Source organism: Mustela nivalis, assembly GCF_964662115.1.
Source record: "Mustela nivalis genome assembly, chromosome: 15".
Classification (NCBI taxonomy): Eukaryota; Metazoa; Chordata; class Mammalia; order Carnivora; family Mustelidae; genus Mustela; species Mustela nivalis.
Window position 1 is genome coordinate 8,013,768 of NC_139034.1, and position 17,853 is coordinate 8,031,620.

Genomic DNA, 17,853 nt, shown 5'->3' on the forward strand with positions numbered 1-17,853 from the left:
ATAGTGTTTAACTCTGTGATTTAAACTTTCCGGCTACCTTCCAACTGTCTTCTATACTGTTAACTTTATTGTATATGTCCTGTTTTGCAGCTCTTAAAATATCATCACTCTTTCTCTGTCCCCCGCCCCCGCACCTTCTTCCTTTTTAAGAAATTTTTGGAGTTAATCACACTATAGGAGTCCCTTAAAAATGAAGGGTGGAGCTTTGTGGGGGGAGGGTAGGAGAGGGTAGCTTATTTAATTCAGAGGTAATGTTGTGACTTTTTTTTCCCTTGCTGTACCTGTCTACAAGGTAGCTAGTGTTGAAACAACACTGGAATGTAACTGTTTTAAGAACTCTGGTTTATCTTTTTCAATAATTGAATTTTGTTAAAATGAGGCACACATGTATTTTCTTTCTTTTATCAGTATGCTCTTAGCTAAGTATGCATTTTCAAGGTTTATTTTAATTGCTTCTAACAAAAAGCTTACACTGAGATGGGTTTCTATCAGAACTGCCTGTTTGGAGCCTTTTTGTGACTGGCTTTTTGTGACTGGCTTTTTTTGTGACTTTTTGTGAGTGGCATAATCATTCACTACCACTTGCCTTTGGCAAATAGTACATGTATTTGGGCACTTAGAAAATCAGACTTTTTAATTTTTTTTTAATGGACAGAAGAAAAATAACCACAGTTTAATTAACTGGCAGAAAATTCAACATAGGGGTTACTTTCCATATTGTTAGTATAACCTATTTTCCATTACTTTCCGTTGCAGTTATCTTTTTTTGGAAGAACATTTTCACAAAGGATCGCTTTGATGGCAGTTCTTTCTTACTATTCTGATGTCTGTCACTGTACTTTACATAATACATTGAGTGGGGATTTCCTGTTGTTTTAATTCTTGTGAATGCTTTAATATTTCTGATGTTATTAGAAAGCAGGAGGAATACTACTGTGGAGTGGGGGTTCAGAAACTATCTTGAGTAGTCAGGGTAGCCTTTTGAAAGCTTTCTGTTGCAGCAGAATATCCTGCTTAAATGTCACCTTTATAGGGTCAGCTAACTTCTTTGAAAATGAATTGTTTTGATTCAATGAACCAGATTGCCTTTTTCCCCTTGTATCTTTTAGCTAGTGAGTACTTCTTTTTGTATGTAGATAGAAAAGGGGTGATTTCAGTTAGCAGTATCTCTTTTCTACTTTTGTACAGTCTACCTTTTTAAATAGTCTTTTCTCATTGTTTTATGATATGGTTCTGTATTAATTTTCTAATACCGTAGGAGCCAACAGACATGTCGCCTCAGCAAATCTATTTGTGAGGTTATAGTGGAAGGTGCTTTTCCCTAAGATCTTTGTTACGAAATAACAGTTGAGTTCCTAGACCATCTTACAAAAGGCTTTTTACACCTGAATGGCTAGTGGTCATTGGTTCGAATTGGTCCAGGGGACAGGAGCATTGTGAAGAACAGCGACAAATAAAAATGAAACTTTCTTTACATTTGCGGGTTATAAAAGGACATCCTCAAGAATAAAGTTGATTACGCAAATGTCTTGGTTCTGTTTTTGTTTGAATTAATTGTCATTTTGTTTCTCTCCACCCGATGGCCAAAGGCTACTTGAGCGTTAGATTATCAGAGATCCCAGAGAATGTTTACATTAGATCCGAGAGAACAGCTGTGTCCCAAGTCCTCTGCTGAGATTGGATCAAGTGTCCAGCCCCGTGGCAGGGTCTGTGAAAGGGATTGTGATTGACAACCTTGCAGAATTTATGTAGAGAAGTTATTTTCTGTAAGAAAGGGTGGGGCAGCGGAGTTCAGGGGTATGTGGTGAGGAATGCATTTCCACTAGCACACGGAAGGACACTTTTAGATCTGGTCCACTTGGCTGTGGTGAGACTGGTGAGTAGGGGCATGTTGGTACAGTGTTCAAAAACAGGGCCACCTAAACAAACTGTAGTAGGGGAAGAGGGTCTTTCCTTAGAAGAGGATGTTCATATCCTTAGAAGAGGATAGGCATCATCGTCACCAGCCTCCAGGACGGGGGACAGTGGAGCATTTAAACATTTTAAAACATTTCTTTTTAGGCGATACTGTTAACATAATGGTGGGAAACACCAGTAGTCTCCAAATGATATACGTAAGATGAACGATTGGGCTGTGGAAAGAACTACAGAATCACTAATGTTTATTTTTATCTAAAAATGAGAGCGAAGCCTTACTAATTTTTGTTTTTAAAGATTCTTTTATTCATTTTATGGAGAGAGAGTGTGTGCACCCAACCAGGGCTGGAGAGAGGTAGGTGGGGGGTGGCAGAGGTAGAGGGACTTCCCACTGAGTGTGGAGCCCGCGAAGGGTGGAGTCCGGAGGGTGGTGTCGGATGTGGAACTCCATCCCGGGGCTCTTGAGATCATGACTCCAACTGAAATCAATAGTCAGATGCTCAATTGACTGAGCCACCCAGGGGCCCCAGCCTTATTAATTCTTATTAAATGTTTGATACCAATATCCACACTCTATCCATGTGTGAAGTGGTCCTATGTCACTTCAGGTTCCATAGCACCAAAGAGTTGACAGTGTAACTGTCTCTTATTCATTTATATGTTTATAAACTAGTACAATTTCAAGGTAGATTTAGAGATGATACGATTTAATTTCTGTTAATCTAATTTTTCAAAATGGTCAAATGACTTAAAAAGATAGTTTCAAAAATAACAGTGCCGTGATGAAGGCCAGGGATCTGTTGTTAGTGCTGCAGGTGGATTATTGGTTTAGTTCTTTTCAAGATTTTAGGAGGTGGGCCCTGTGTTACAAACCCCGTTTATATCCGAGGACGCGGATAAGCAGAGTGGCATGGCAGTTTCCAGAGGTCAGAGAGCAGAAGCATACTTGGACCTAGACAGTTTGCTTTCAGAGCCTGTTCACTTCGATGCTGAGCGGTGCTGCTTTCAAGGCCGATGATCACTCCAGTGAATTCAAGCATATTCGGTAGATAGGATGGAGAATTTAATTTCGAAAATACAGTAAGGCCGTAAAGGAAACTTTCCCCCTTGGACCTGTCTATGCATCTGTGTATCTATCTTTGATTGCCATTAAAGCCACATTCAGAAATAACTGAACATAAACTCAGACCTGCAATCGAATATTAAAATCTTTAGCCCACAGTTTATCACACGGTGCACTTTGTTTCATTGCTGTCACTTAAATATTAATAATTTTTAGTGAAAACAAAATTAATGTAAATAAGAAAAATTTTACATATTTACTTTGTCTCAGTCACATTTGTTACACAGTTGATTGTTGAACAACACAGGTTTGAGCGGTCTAGGTCCATCTATGTGCAGTTTGCTTTTTTTGTTGGTACACAGTATAGTATTGTATTTTCTTTTATGATTTTCTTGATAGCATTTTCTTTTCTCTAGCTTACTTTATTATATATAATACACATAACATACAAAATGTGTGTTAATTAATTGTTATAGGTGAGGCTTCTGGTAAGCAGTAGTCTGTTATTAGTGAAGTTTTTGGGAAGGTGAAAGTTACACACAGATTTTTGGCTATGTGAGGGGTTAGCACCCTTAACTCCTGTACTGTTGAAAGGCTGACTGTATGTAATGTATATTTTTATGTATATAAATTTACATTTTATAAAAGTGTATTTTCATGTATATGATGAACCATATAATTTTTATTTGTATTTATTAGGGATGTGTGTTCAAGATAATCTTAGTGATGGGGCTATGATAAAGATTTGTGGAGGGGGCATTTATCTTAAAACCAGGAGCAAAAGGCAGTAGAGGATGTCATTGTGTCCAGTAAGCAACTGAAAAAGTCAATGCTCAGACCTTGAGGAGAGTGGTGGCTTTTAAAAATTTGCTTCCCTTTATTTTGAACCTGGTTATACCTTTGATCTTCAAAACAAGCTGAGAAGACATAGGGTAGGTTTCAACCCTTAAAGCAATGTCTTTTGTGGAAATTGAGCATTCAGAAACAGGAGTGTGGGGGAAATCATCGCAGACAATCTTTTGCATGAAAGCTACACACTAGAGAGATACATTTTTAGGTTTTAGGAACTTGGAGGAAAGTTACTGTCAGGGAAGCTGAAGACAAATTTTCAGAGTTATGAATAAGATTGAAAGTTACTGCTTGTTCTGGAGAAATTGTAGTAGTTTCAAGCTTTGATTTTTCTTTAATGGGACTGATGAAGATCAGTGCAAGACCATAAGAGAAGACCCCAGAGAACTGATTATAATGTTACTCATTGCCTTATGTTCAGAAGATGAGCAGGAGTCTACCTCCCAGCATTCTGTACAAAAGAATAGACTCCCTCTGGTTCCGTAGCTTATCATTCCATTTGCTTCTTTTTTATAATATGGTCAGCCTTTATTATAAATTTTTCTAATATACTGTGAAACTCTGTCTTTTGCTTTTACCTGCTCTGTGGAAGTCATTCAAATCCCTGTTGCTTATTCTTTAACAGAAGTGTCCAGTGATGGAGAGTGAATCTTCTCTCCGATGGCAGAGGCGTAGTTTGTTGGTCATTAGCTTCATTAGACTGTGATACAAATACTGGTATTTTTCAGACTAATTAATACTGAATAATCGGTAAATTAATCTCAGTAACATTGTAGATTCTACTGCAGGTGTACTTAGCCCCCGGATAGGCTTTATTAAAGTATATCCAGAGTTACATTTATCAGTAGTACCAATGCATCATCTCCTTTTCATCTACTTCTTTTAGCATTTACCTAGAAAGCCTTCAAAGCACTTGTTTTTATGGAAACCACTTCTTGGCTCTGACCAGCAATAGGAATGTAAAAATCATATATTCTCATTGGGCCTCATGTTCTGTTCTTTTTTTTTTTTTTTTTTTGTGGTCTTGTTTAACTCATTTCTCTGTTCCTTAAATATCTTGTAAATTGGTAGATAGGTCTAGACATGTGATTGAAATTTATTAGTTTAAAAAAATGTAGTACTTTTGTTTTTTAAGACAGGAATTCTTCCTAAGAGTTGCTACATATTTCTGCAAGAGTCAAAGGTTTGGCTGTTCATTTTTATTTTTATTTTTTTTAAAGATTTTATTTATTTTATTTGACAGACAGAGACCACAAGTAGGCAGAGAGGCAGGCAGAGAGAGAGAGAGAGAGGAGGAAGCAGGCTCTCTGCTGAGCAGAGAGCCTGATATGGGACTCGATCCCAGGACCCCGAGATCATGACCTGAGCCGAAGGCAGGGCTTAACCCACTGAGCCACCCAGGCGTCCTGGCTGTTCATTTTTAATTTGTAGTGCCCTGGGGCTTCAGATAGTTTTTCAAGTTCCCATCAGCCACTGACGCTTTTGGTATCCATTGATAATTATTTCCTACTCCATTATTTGTAGTCATTTCTTCTTAATTTATTAGCTGGATTTATTCTATAAGCTGGACCTTCTTCATCAACTCGTTAATTCCCTGTGAATTATAGTTCTTACAAGAAAGACAAGATAAGGGGCAGCTGGGTGGCTCAGTTGGTTAAGCGACTGCCTTCCGCCCAGGTCGTGATTCTGGAGTCCCAGGATCTAGTCCCCCATCAGGCTCCCTGCTCAGTGGGGAGTCTGCTTCTCCCTCTGACCCTCCCCCTTCTCATGCTCTCTGTCTCAAATAAAAAAGACAAGATAAGGGGCACCTGGGTGGCTCAGTCAATTAAGCATTCAACTCTAGATTTTGGCTCAGGTCATGATCTCAGGATCCTGTGATCAAGCCCCTTGCCTGGCTCCATGCTGGGTGTGGAGCCTGCTTGGGATTCTCTCTCTCCCTCTGCCCCTACTCTCTACCCCTGTGCTCATATGCTAGCTCTCGGGGCTGGGGGGAGGGAGGGAACAAGATGAAACTTTGATGTTCTCCTTTTATATATGAGTTTACAGCATCCATGGAGTCTAATGAAAGGTTTTATAAAATATCATTATTAATTCATAAATATTTATATGATTAATGTGCTTTTTATCAATTGCAGTATTTCTTTTTAATGAAATTTGGCTCTTGAATCGGTACAAAATATATTCCAGGCTGATCTACATTTGTATATTTCCTGTCCCAGATCTAGTGTAGCCATATCTGTAAGACATCCTAGTTCCTTTTTGTGGAACTACAAGGACTACAAGACTACAATCTGTGTGCCAGGGAAACTTGTTGCTGCTAGGCCTTTCAGTGGATAGAAGTTGAAAACACACACACACACACACACACACACAAACACGAGTTTATACTAATACTTTAAATTCCAATTTAAGGGGCGTCTGGGTGGCTTAGTGGGTTTAAGCCTCTGCCTTTGGCTCAGGTCATGATCTCAGGGTTCTGGGATCAAGCCCTGCATTGGGCTCTCTGCTCAGTGGGGAGCCTGCTTCCCTCTTACTCTCTGCCTGCCTCTCTGCCTACTTGTGATCTCTGTCAAATAAATAAAATAAAATCTTAAAAAAAGAAATTATTAAAAAAAAGATTTCTTCTTTTTATTCTTAGAGTATTTCAATATGCATGGATAGTAAAAACTCCATGTTTTAAAGTTGCTCGAACCAATTTTTTGTGTAGTTCTCCCACGGACTGGATAAACATTTAGGTGTCACTGATCTCTGTTTCCTTTCAGCTTTAGGAATTTCTTTTTTTCTTCTGAGATATTTTTGATTTAATTTAGTTTAAAAAAAGATCGGTGCAAAGTAAATATTTTTAAAAAGGTACTTTGATTCCTCTCTACTCTTCCTCTTTCTCTATAACCATTTTTATTAGTTTTTAATTTATCTTTCCTGGTTTTTAAATATAAGTAAATGTACATGTCTGTGGATGTGTTTGACATTACCCTTAAAAGAAAAATACTTATTTTTAGAGAGAAAGTGTGTGTGCAAGTTGGGGTTGGGTAGGTCAGTGGGAGACAGAATCTCCAGCAGATTCTCTGCTGGGCACAGAACCTGAATTGGGGCTCAATCCCAAAGCCTGATACCATGATGAGATCAGCTCCTGAGCAGAAACCAAGAGTCTGGTGCTTAACCGTCAGAGCCACCCAGGCACCTTGACACTGCCCCTTAAAACAGTCTCCTCTGCCTAGGCTTTTTAGGTTAGTGAGGATGTGACCTCACTGCCTGGTAGTGCTTTGAGAAGTGTCCTCTTCCCTCTTCTTACACTTTCAAAGTCTCCCCACGTCCTCATCAATCAACTTATGGGTGTTTTGTCAGCTCGCTTTGGGAACCAGTGTCTGTTAGTGGGAAGGAAAAAGGAAGAAAATGAATGTTGATCAAATTGTGTGTCATTGTCTCCTAAGGTAGGATTATTTCCCCCCATTATTAAAGAGGAGGACGTTAAAGTTCAGTAGGCTGTAGTTACACATGGCTGGTAAGAAGTCAGTTCATGTGGAGGATTCAATGCACCTGAAGTCTGTTTGTAATATATCAAGAGTGATGTGCAGGTATCTCGGCATTTCAGTGGTGGTTGTGCTAGCATACTGAAAAGTTGTTGTTTTTAAGATTTTTATTTATTCATTTACTTGAGAGAGAATACAGTGTGGGGGGATAAATGGTAGGAGCAGAGGGAGAAACAGACTCCCCGCTTGGCAGGGAGCCTAATGTGGGGCCCCAGGATCATGTCCTGAGCAGAAGGCAGACACTTAACCGACTGAGCCACCCAGGTGCCCTTGAAAATTTTTAATCTAACATTTCAGAGGATCTCATTTTATTTTGCTTTTTATTATTAATATTTTTTAGATTTTTTTAATTTATTCATTGGAGAGAGAGCAAACATGAGTGGTGGGTGGCGGGGGAGAGATGGGGGGAGGGTCAGGAGGAGAGGAGGGAGCACACTCCCCACTGAGCACGGAAGCCTGATGCAGGGCTCAGTGGTAGAACCCTGGGATCATGAACTGAGTTGGAGGCAGACGCTTAACCAACTGAGCCACTCAGGGACCCTTTGTTTTTATTTTTTGATGGCACTTAAGAATCTGATAGAAAACCTCACTTTTGTGTCTTTTCAAAAGAATTTTTGATAGTTATATTTTAAAATGTATAATATATGAAATGCTTAATATTTACAATGTAACAATGGGAATTGAAAAAAGAATTATAAAGAAGTCTAAGCCTTTTAAGTACTCTTACTGTTTAAACTGTATAGTTTTTAAAATTAGTTTTCATGAAGGCCAAATTTATTGCATATATTTTCCTTCTGTTTTAAGCTGAAACCAATGCCTGGAGCATCCGTTTAATGTTCAAATGGCAGATTAGCAGACAGAATAATTATTTCTACTCTCAGATACCTTGTAATTTATGAGGACCATAAATTCCCTATCTTCTCTCTGTTTTCTTAACTATACATGGAAATTCATTCTCTTGAAAATGTGTTGCCCCATATTTAACAAGTTTTTTTTTATTTTTTTTCTATTCTAGTTTGGGAATACCTGCTACTGTAATTCAGTTCTTCCAGCACTTTTTTTTGTCATCCATTTTGGGAAAAAGTTCTAGCATACAAGAGCCAACCTAGGAAGGAGAACCTTCTTACCTGCCTAGCAGACCTCTTCCATAACATAGCCACTCAGAAGAAGATTCCTCCTAAGAAGTTCATAACAAGATTACGGAAGGAAAATGGTAATTCTTCTACTTCTGAACGTATTCTTACGTACCAGAAAGGGTAAATAATAGCACACCACAGTTCAGCAGGCACTGACTGAGCATCATCTAAGACTGAACGTACGTTAGCCATGGAAAAACCAACGCTGACGTTCCTGTCTTGAAGGAAGTGCTAGTTCAGTGAGGGAGGTAATCACACAGTAATTAATATGAGGTATGATTAATGTTGGAAGTATGTTCTACAAAGATTACATTCTGTATGCCAGGAAATGAGAAATGATAATTTTTTTATTTTATTTTACTTTTATTTATTTTTGCCTGCTTGGCTCTTCTATGGAGAATAAAGTTGGGTCTTCTTCCCATTATCTGTTGTTTTTGTAGTTTCATGTCTGTTTCATGTCTGTTTCATGTCTGTTTCATGTCTGTTTCATGTCTGTTAAGCCATTGGATCTTTACACTACCCTGATTTAGAGAGCATGTGATCTCTCCCACTTTAGCCCTGCAAAGAATAGAGGCTAAAAAGCTTTCCAGAAACTTTTTGGCTTAGGGTAGGTTTAGGTGGTTTTAACTCCACAACCCCCTTTTTAAAATAGTTACTGATTAAGCCTGTCTTCTCATTTCTCTCTTCAATGTTTTTCTTTTAGATTTGTATAATGCTCACAGCAGGCCCAGAAGTCAGATGTTATTACCTCATTTTATATGAAATAGTGGATGCTCAGAGGAGTTAAAATGACTTACAAGGGTCCCACACATGTTTCTGACATCTAAGTCCCATATTCTTTCTGCTGTGTTATGTTACCTCAGAAAATTAAAGTAGGATTTATCTATTTTTTTAAAATTTGCATTAGTTTTGTTTTTTTTTTAAGATTTTATGTATTTATTTGACAGAGATCACAGGTAGGCAGGAGAGGCAGGCAGAGAGAGGAGGAAGCAGGCTTCCTGCCAAGTGGAGAGCCCGATCCAGGGCTCGATCCCAGGACTCTGGGAATCACGACCTGAGCCGAAGGTAGAGGCTTTAACCCACTGAGCCACCCAGGCACCCCTCAAGCAGGATTTAAATCACATGTAGAATTCTGGGTTTTGTTTGATGTAGCCAGTTTAATCATTCTGGAAATAAAATTGAGTGGTATTTTTAGTTTGATTTATTATCAAAAGATGCTCACAGAAATAAGATTTGAAACGTCTTTAAGATTGGTTACCCTACACACCATTGAATAATGCTGTCCTTAACTGCATGGACACTGTTCATTATCCCATGAACTGAGATAAGCCTGGGTCATATCCAGTTTCCTGTGTAAGAAGACACTGAGATAACATGGCAGTAGGCTATTATTCCTGAATCTGATTCACCTGTTAAAAGATTTTGTTCATTTCCTCTGTAAACAGATACAAAGCAGTTGATCATTCATTCACAAAAACAAATTTTTTTGTGTTTTCCCTATGAAAGCCAAACATCTCTCTTAAGTTAGAAATCTGTGTAGTATCTTCTGTTTTTAAGAAGACCAAATACAGCTCTGTTCGAGTTTGGTTGAGTGATTCAAGTCCCTTAAGTCATTTTGTCTGTATTTGTATGAAACTTCAGGGATTTTGTCTTGGTAGAAAATTGATGTGCATGGTACTTGAACATGCCATCTTTCTCGGTGATTTTGTTAGTATTTTAGAAATGGTCAGCATCAGAAACATGAACCACAGAATACACAGTATTTTCTTTTTACAGTAAGTCACGCTGTACACAGAGCACACAGAGCTCAAGTTACTGTGTTTTGAAAGTTGCGTCTCTGTGGCTTTACATGTTTGCTTGTCAAAGCAAGAATGTTTTTGTAGTGTTTATATTTTTTTAATAATTCAGTATTTTCTGAAAAATTTTTAAATGTTTTGGCAGAGTACATTGTACAGTATACTTCTTTTGTTTGATGAAATTGATTCCAGGGTGAATATTCCAAACTTATGAACTTATGCTCTCATAGTTTTGTTTCATTTTTCTATACCTCAGAAACAGTATTTAATGGAAAAGCATGTTTATTATTTGATGTTGCTGGCATTTGTATGAAGTACAGTTTTGCCTTTTGATTTTTTTTCCTGGACTATCCATTGCTTAACTCTCCTTCTGACCTTATGTTTGCTGGGGTTTTTTGTTTGTTTGTTTGTGTTTAAATCTATGGCACAAATGGATGTTGCCCATTTCAGAATTTCCACTAACTTTGACTGTTGGATTGTTGTTCTTTTTTTTTTTTTAAATTCTAAAGAGCTTAAATATATAAAAAGGCCCATAGTTTCCAAATGTCCCTCAAAAAGGGAATTGATAATGAGTCCCATCAGAGCTGGGGAAAAAAAAATGTTAAGGGGGTGGAGAGATGAAGGCTGACAATCATTCTCTTTCAAAAAGATCAACAATGTGTCCTCAAATAACCGCTCAGAAGGAAAAGAACTGTCCATATTTGCCTTACATACGGTATTGGGCAATTAAATGCCAACTTAGCTATTTAAGAATGACTTGCTAAAACGTTGAAAAAATGAAAGACTTCATCCTTGTCATAGACTGCCACTTCAGTGGAACATTCGGTGCACATGACTGGGTGGTAGAGATCTTCTGCTTGTGCCTCTGCTGGCTCTGCAGCATCCTCATGGTTGGACCTCATCTTCTTAGGGCCTCGCCTTTTCTTCCTGTTCTCTGGGATTTTGTATCTTAGAACCTCCTCTTTGTTGACAGAACAATTCATCACAAACATTGCTCTATACTGAGTTTTGTAGGATTCGTGCCTTTGGCAATCAAGACATAGTGTGGTCATGCAGGCAGGGCAATTCAAGACAGCATCACTATTTGGAACAGGCTGCTGTTGTTGATGTGGCCTTGTATTCCAAAACCATGGTAGCCTCTTCTCTGTGCATCAACCCAGGCCTGATCTCTGTTCTCTTTTTCAGGATCACAAAGTAACTCATCATTTGTTGGAATCCTGTGTCGCTTTTTCTTCTTCTTCTTGGTCACCTGTGCTGTTTTGTCTTCATCCTCAGAATCAGAATCAAAATATATATCATCATAGTACTTTGTCAGAGCTGTTCCAGCTTTTCCAGTTCCCGAGGAAGACCCTGTTTCCAGAGAGGATAACTTGTCCTCCATTGTTTTTATGATAGAATTTAATTCGGCTTCCATTTCTTTTTCAAATTCATCTTCACTAGATGATTCACTTTCTCCAGTAAGACATTCTCTGATGGGTTTTCGTTTTTGGTCAGGAGTTCCATGTAAAAGCACATCCACTTCATCTTCAGAACTGCTCAAAGCGGGTTCTTCGTCGCTAGGCTCTTCTACTGCGTAGGGGTCGTAGTCCTCCTGGAGCCCGTTCATGGTGGCCTGCACCCTCGGACACCGACTACGAGCCGCCGCACAGCATCTGTTTACTCCACAGGTGCCCCAGCTAAAGCGTCTGCCACTCCACTTCCTGGATTGTTGTTCTTAAACCAGTTTTCTTCCATGGTATGCTGTAAATAAACACGTCATGTTTTGTACTTGCAGTCGATACTAGCTCCATATTATGTTAACCGCTGATATTTTATATAGCTAATCATTTCGATATTAGTTGGGAAGAAACTGTTTTAATTTCAGTAATGGATTTTTGCTTTTAAAATTTTAATTCATGTTTCCTAACCATAGCATATAAGAACTGTAGCATAGAAATTTTACAGTGTGATAAGACTTGCTCCATAAATGTGTTCTCCCTAATGATGGGAAACTAGCTGAAAGTTTGAATTGATTAACTATTATATATTTAGCTTCTGTTGACGGCCAGAAACTAGTGGAGAGGACCAATAGTCATGTAATTTAATGTGTTATCTCCATGAAAAAAAAAAAATAAAACATGGAAAGGGAGTTGATCAGTTATGTTAGTTCAGAGAGTTGAAGTGAGAAGCCATTGGAAAATCCGAGGCAAACTCGTTCCAAGCGGATAGAATCAAAATTGCAGTTGCCCTGAGTGATTCAAGGATGACAAGAATATTCATGTGGCTGGAGTGGAGTAAGAGCAAAAGGGCAAGGGCCTAGAACTTGGGCTTTAATTTGAAAGCCATGGTGAGCGGTTAGGGTTGCTGAGCAGGTGGGTGATGTGTTTTGATCTGGCTGCTGGGTGGTGTGGTAGCATGAGCGGGCATGGGCCGCATGAGTACAGCCCAGGAAGCCAGCCAGGAGGCTGTTGCACTAAACTAGGTAAGAAGTAAAGCCCTCTGTTCTACACTGCTAACTTCCCATAGCCACTCTACCATTCTAGAAGACTCAAAACACAGACTGATGAGCCACTTGTGTGCTAGCTAGCAGTGACTTGGCTTGGGATCACTTCTGGGGGGCTGGAAAGTCCCATCAGCTGGCACGTGTAGCTGTGTGCTCTGACTCACTGGGTCTTAACAGCACAGGTAGTTCACGCTATTGTTTGGGCCCAGATTTCTTCCCATGTTGTCGTAGCTGTTTCCGCCCCTGTTGTTCATTTGGTAGTTCATTCATTCATACAACGCCAAGCACATCTAAATATGTGGCAGGCATTGTCCTGGGTGCTGGAGATACAGCAGTGAATGAGACAGAAAAGATCCTTATTCTCAAGAAACCTGTATGTGCTTAGCAATGCTTCAGGTGATGCAGAGAGATACTGATATAAATATGTGAGAATATATATTTAAGGATTGGTCTTCCTTAAGTGAGGAAATTATTACAAATAACACCTGTTAAATAGATGTGAGTGAATAATTCCCATGTTTATTTTAATCCTGTTTCTCCAAAAGAGCGTAAAAGAGTTTTGTATTAATGAAAGCTAACTATTTCTGAATTATGAAGAACACATAACATTTTTACACGTTGATTTAGTCCCCCCCCCTTTTTTTTGCATTAATGTTGCAGCTATTTGGGACTTTAATAATTTATACCTTTCATATTCATTTATTTAATAATGAAATTGTCCCATTAGACTGTCAGTTCCATGATGAGGGGAAGCCATTTGTTTTTGGTCACCATTGTATTCCCAGCATGTAATCTAGTTCCTGGCACGTAGTAGGTGCTTACTAAATATTTGATGAGTGAGTGAGTGAATGAGTGAATTTGTTTAATTTGCCAAAGCAACTTTGAAGCCCACCTTTCCCATCATGCTACTTAGCAGAAAAGAAAGCAAACCATAAGGAAACCAAGATTTTAGAAATTAAGTGTACTCCATTTTACGGGTCTTGTCTGTGGCCATTTAGTTGATGTTGTTTTGCTGTTTATGTGGTGCTGGTTGAAGTTTTTAAATCTGTATTGACGACTCAGGCATAGCGAGAGTCTGGCACATTTACCATAATGTGTTTATAAAAAATGGACTGCAAATTATTTTAAATATTTCAACAAAATGCTTTAAGAGTATTTTCTGGTTTACTCTATATCTCATTTCCAGAGTGTTCAAGTCAGTTGAGGTATGTCTGTGCATGTGAAGTCCTTTGTTCTGTGTTAAAAGAACAACATCTAAAAAAAGTTGTTTCAAGCTTCAAAAAAACAAAAGTATTTGCCTATTTTTTCTTTATAAATTATTTTGCAAGACATGCATAGATGCTAAAATAACTTCTAACAGGAAAAAAAATGAGACTTCTTATTTATTGCTTTTTCTTAACCAGAAGTTTTAAAATTTATATCTTTTTAGTTATTTTCTAATTTTATAGTTTATTTTAAATATTCACAGCCAAAATACATTCATTACAACTTTGGTTAGGCGGTGCCTGGGTGGCTCAGTGGGTTAAGCCTCTGCCTTCGGCTCAGGTCATGATCCCAGGGTCCTGGGCTTGGGCCCTGCATTGGTCTCTCTGCTCCTCAGGGAGCCTGTTCCTCCTCTCTGTCTGCCTGCCTCTCTGCCTAGTTGTGATCTCTGTCAAATAAATAAATAAAATATTTAAAAAAAACCCAAAACTTTGGTTAGAAAAAACTTGATTTCATGGGAAAGAGACTACTTTAGACTGTGGCATTGAGCCAGCATATAGAGAGCCAGCATATAGAGTAAATTGTTCATATCTCACTTTAACTAGGCCCTTAGAGTTTTTATGAAATATTTTTATAGTGCTCTCTCATTATCCTTCCGTTTAGATTCCTCGCTGACTTTTCCAATTTGTTCGTATTTTCCTTGAAGACTAATCAACTCTAGCCTATTTCCTTCTTAGCAGACATGGGTGGTTCTTTTGTGACCTGGTGATAGATGAGTAAGTGAGAGATAAAAAGGGGACTTTTAAGGGTGTCCTGTACACTTCTAGAAGCTGCCCAGACACTCAAAGTGTCAGGGTTGGTGAAGGAGTCAGGATGGACAAAGAGGCCAGGAACCAGGCCTTTAGGAGGTGAGGGGAATTTGACAGATGACCACAGAAAGAAGGAGGTTCAGGGTAGTATGGACAGACCTTAAGAGCTTTTTTGACTGAGGGTAGGTTTTTCATATGCAAAGCAAAGTGTAATGATTTAGAAGTGCCTGCAGGGAGCTCAAAAATGCCAGAGGCTGAAAAGATGGGGAGTTTAGAGCAGAACAGTTGTTTTCTGGTGGGACCAGCAGAAAGGGTTGAGAAAGAAGAAAATCCCAAGGATGAGGAAGGAAATAAGGAACAATAAACGACTCAGAGTAATAGAGGATGGGAGAGTGGGGTTGGGAGGTAGACTAGTATTTTCAGGGATGAGGCATCATTGCACTGAGAGGCAAAGTGAAAGGTGATTGACTTCAGTTACCCCAGCCTTGCCTAGACCCGTCCAGTGGTGGAATCATCTAAGGGTTCTGACCATGACTTGGTTTGTCTCAGGAAGATAGAGTAGACAGCTGGGAGGTTTTGCAGTGAGCTGTGTCAGTGTCGGGAGTGACACACAGACTTCTGGCGGCAACAGGGGATGGGGAATGGTGTCACAGTCTCTTGGATCTGTCCCTCATGGGCAAAAACCACTGGACACACAATACCAAATTATTATCAGTTAAATGTTAACGCCATATAGGCTAATGCAGTATCTCTCAGGACTCAAGGCTTTCATTGTTCTTAAACATAAAGGGCTTGTTGGAGGCTAATCAAATCCCACAGGACAAGTTTAGAGAAGAGAAGTGGGGCGTGGCTCTAACTGCATTAGTATTATTGAGTTTGACTTGAACTCCAAGAAGGAGGTTTAATAAATTGCCTGTGACATACATGTAATGAAAGGTCGAACCATCCTAGGAATCCAGACAGTCTTGCTTGAGCAGCTGCACCTTACATCTGAGGCTCCTTACAGGTCTTTTTGACACCAAGAGTGAAATGAGTCTATTTGTTTTGACTGTACCTCCCAAATCCACATTTTCACTAGTTCCCATTCTGTTTGTACCGTAACTTTGCAAGAGAAGATGGTATTCCGTTTTCCAGACCAGAAAATCAAGGCCTTTTTGATTACCATAAGATTGAACATTTTCTCACATTTTTTAACTTTTTGAATTCTGTTTCTATAAAATGTTGATTTCCACACTTGGTATTTCCTTTTGTATAAGCTCTTAATGTGTTGAAGCTGTTAATAGTTTTTATTTTATTTTTTTTTTTTTTACAACCTTTTCTGGGATTTCTTATGCACAGAAAATTTTATGCAGTCATAACTGTAGCTCTTCTAAAATGTAATTTTTTGTTCTTTTTATCTTAGACTTTGCCTGTTTTATTCCTAATTTGTTGTCTTTTATTTGAAAAATGTCAGCTGTGATATCTTTGGAATTTATTAAATGTGCCTTGAGTATCTAAAGGTAAAATATTGCTGGCCAGGTCTTCTCAGTGTGTGTGATCGCTGAGCAACAGGTGCCAGTTGTGGGGCAGGGCCTCCCTGGGCAGGCTGCTTTGTATGCAGCTGGGCTGCTTGGGGACTGCCTGCTTTGTGTCCTGGGCCTGCCACTTCCTGGTGGCATGACTTTCCCTCTCTGATCCCATTCCCTCATTTGGAAGATGACAATAACATAGTCACAGAGTTGTTAAAAGATCACCTGCAACACTGCCTGTGAAGTCCTTACCTTTCAGTTTCAGTGGTGTGATGTCCAGTGCTGGGTATAAAGCAGTTCATGTTAGTGACTGGTTTTCGGTGATATTTTTTCATTTGTATAGTTACAGGGAACATTTCACAGAGTTACAAAATCTCACTTTTAGAGATTATCTGGATTGAATAGATCATTTGTGATACCGATGTTTCCTATACCTGACTGCAGATCCGAGTCCCCTGGAGGAACTTTGGAAAGTTCCAGGTTCCAGGCCTCACCTCTGACTGAATCCCTAGGATGCATGGCCCACAATTCTCGTGGATCACTTAATATTGTTGCTTTAAAAAGAAGATCCTCATTTGTCTTAACTGTATTTTTTCCAAGTTTAGTCATATGTTTTTGTGAAAGATAATCTGTTTCTTGTACATGACTGACAATACCAGACGTTTGTATTTAGTTCTGATAGAATATTGGATATCTGTTTTCCATCTAGTTTTAATCAGGTTATTAATTTTGAAGTAATTTTCTAATATATTTTTATTTTTAGAACTTTTTGACAACTACATGCAGCAAGATGCCCATGAATTCTTAAATTACCTGCTAAATACAATTGCTGATATTTTACAAGAAGAAAGAAAGCAGGAGAAACAAAATGGCCATTTACCTAACGGTAATATTGACAATGAGAACAACAACAGCACACCAGACCCAACGTGGGTTCACGAGATTTTTTAGGGAACATTGACAAATGAAACCAGATGTCTTACTTGTGAAACTGTAAGTATGTCATCAAATTTTGTATAGAGCAGATTGAATTCATTTTTATTAAAACTTCTTAGAGATGGAGTGTGAGAGATGAACATGAAGGTGGTAATTTCTTAGGTGTAGCATAAATGAATTATCGAAGCTGTACTTGCTCTCGTACTCGGTATGCTCTGTAGTAATGCTGCTTATAAACAGTGAATACCTGAGCTGACTGAAAAATACTTACTGTGGTTTGGACCGTAGTTCACCCTTGAACAACAGGGGCTTGAACTGCATGGGTCCACTTATTTGTAGATTTTTTTTTTTTTGTATACGTATAGTACTGTAAATGTGAGGTTTTTAAAAATAATTTTCTTAACGACACTTTTTGTAGCTAACTTTATTATAAATACATACTATGATACATACACAAAGTGTGTGTTAGTCAAGTTTTATGTTATCACTAAGGCTTCTGGTCAACCGAAGGCTCTTATAGTTAGCTTTTTGGAGACTCAGATGATTTTCAACAGTGGCAGCGTGGGTAGGAGGTTTCGGTACCTGTCACCCCCCCTGCATTGCTCAGGGGTCAACTGTATTTGT

General features: G+C 38.7%; 4 protein-coding genes and 1 pseudogene across 8 annotated transcripts in view; 2 read left to right on the plus strand and 3 right to left on the minus strand.

The window, feature by feature from the left end:
• Window positions 1-17,853, minus strand: part of MTMR6 (myotubularin related protein 6) — an 821,484-nt gene that overhangs the window by 163,977 nt on the left and 639,654 nt on the right. The window lies entirely within an intron of this gene.
• LOC309848512 (uncharacterized protein) overlaps window positions 1-17,853 on the plus strand; it is a 321,975-nt gene that overhangs the window by 65,951 nt on the left and 238,171 nt on the right. The gene's annotated exons all lie outside the window — the stretch shown is intronic.
• The window catches only part of LOC309848517 (ral guanine nucleotide dissociation stimulator-like), a 729,203-nt gene that overhangs the window by 62,120 nt on the left and 649,230 nt on the right, over window positions 1-17,853 (minus strand). The window lies entirely within an intron of this gene.
• The window catches only part of LOC309848522 (ubiquitin carboxyl-terminal hydrolase 12-B-like), a 176,695-nt gene that overhangs the window by 7,400 nt on the left and 151,442 nt on the right, over window positions 1-17,853 (plus strand). The window lies entirely within an intron of this gene.
• Window positions 10,820-11,948, minus strand: LOC309848525 (E2F-associated phosphoprotein pseudogene; annotated as a pseudogene). Its single transcript has one exon. The product of its transcript is annotated as an E2F-associated phosphoprotein pseudogene (transcript).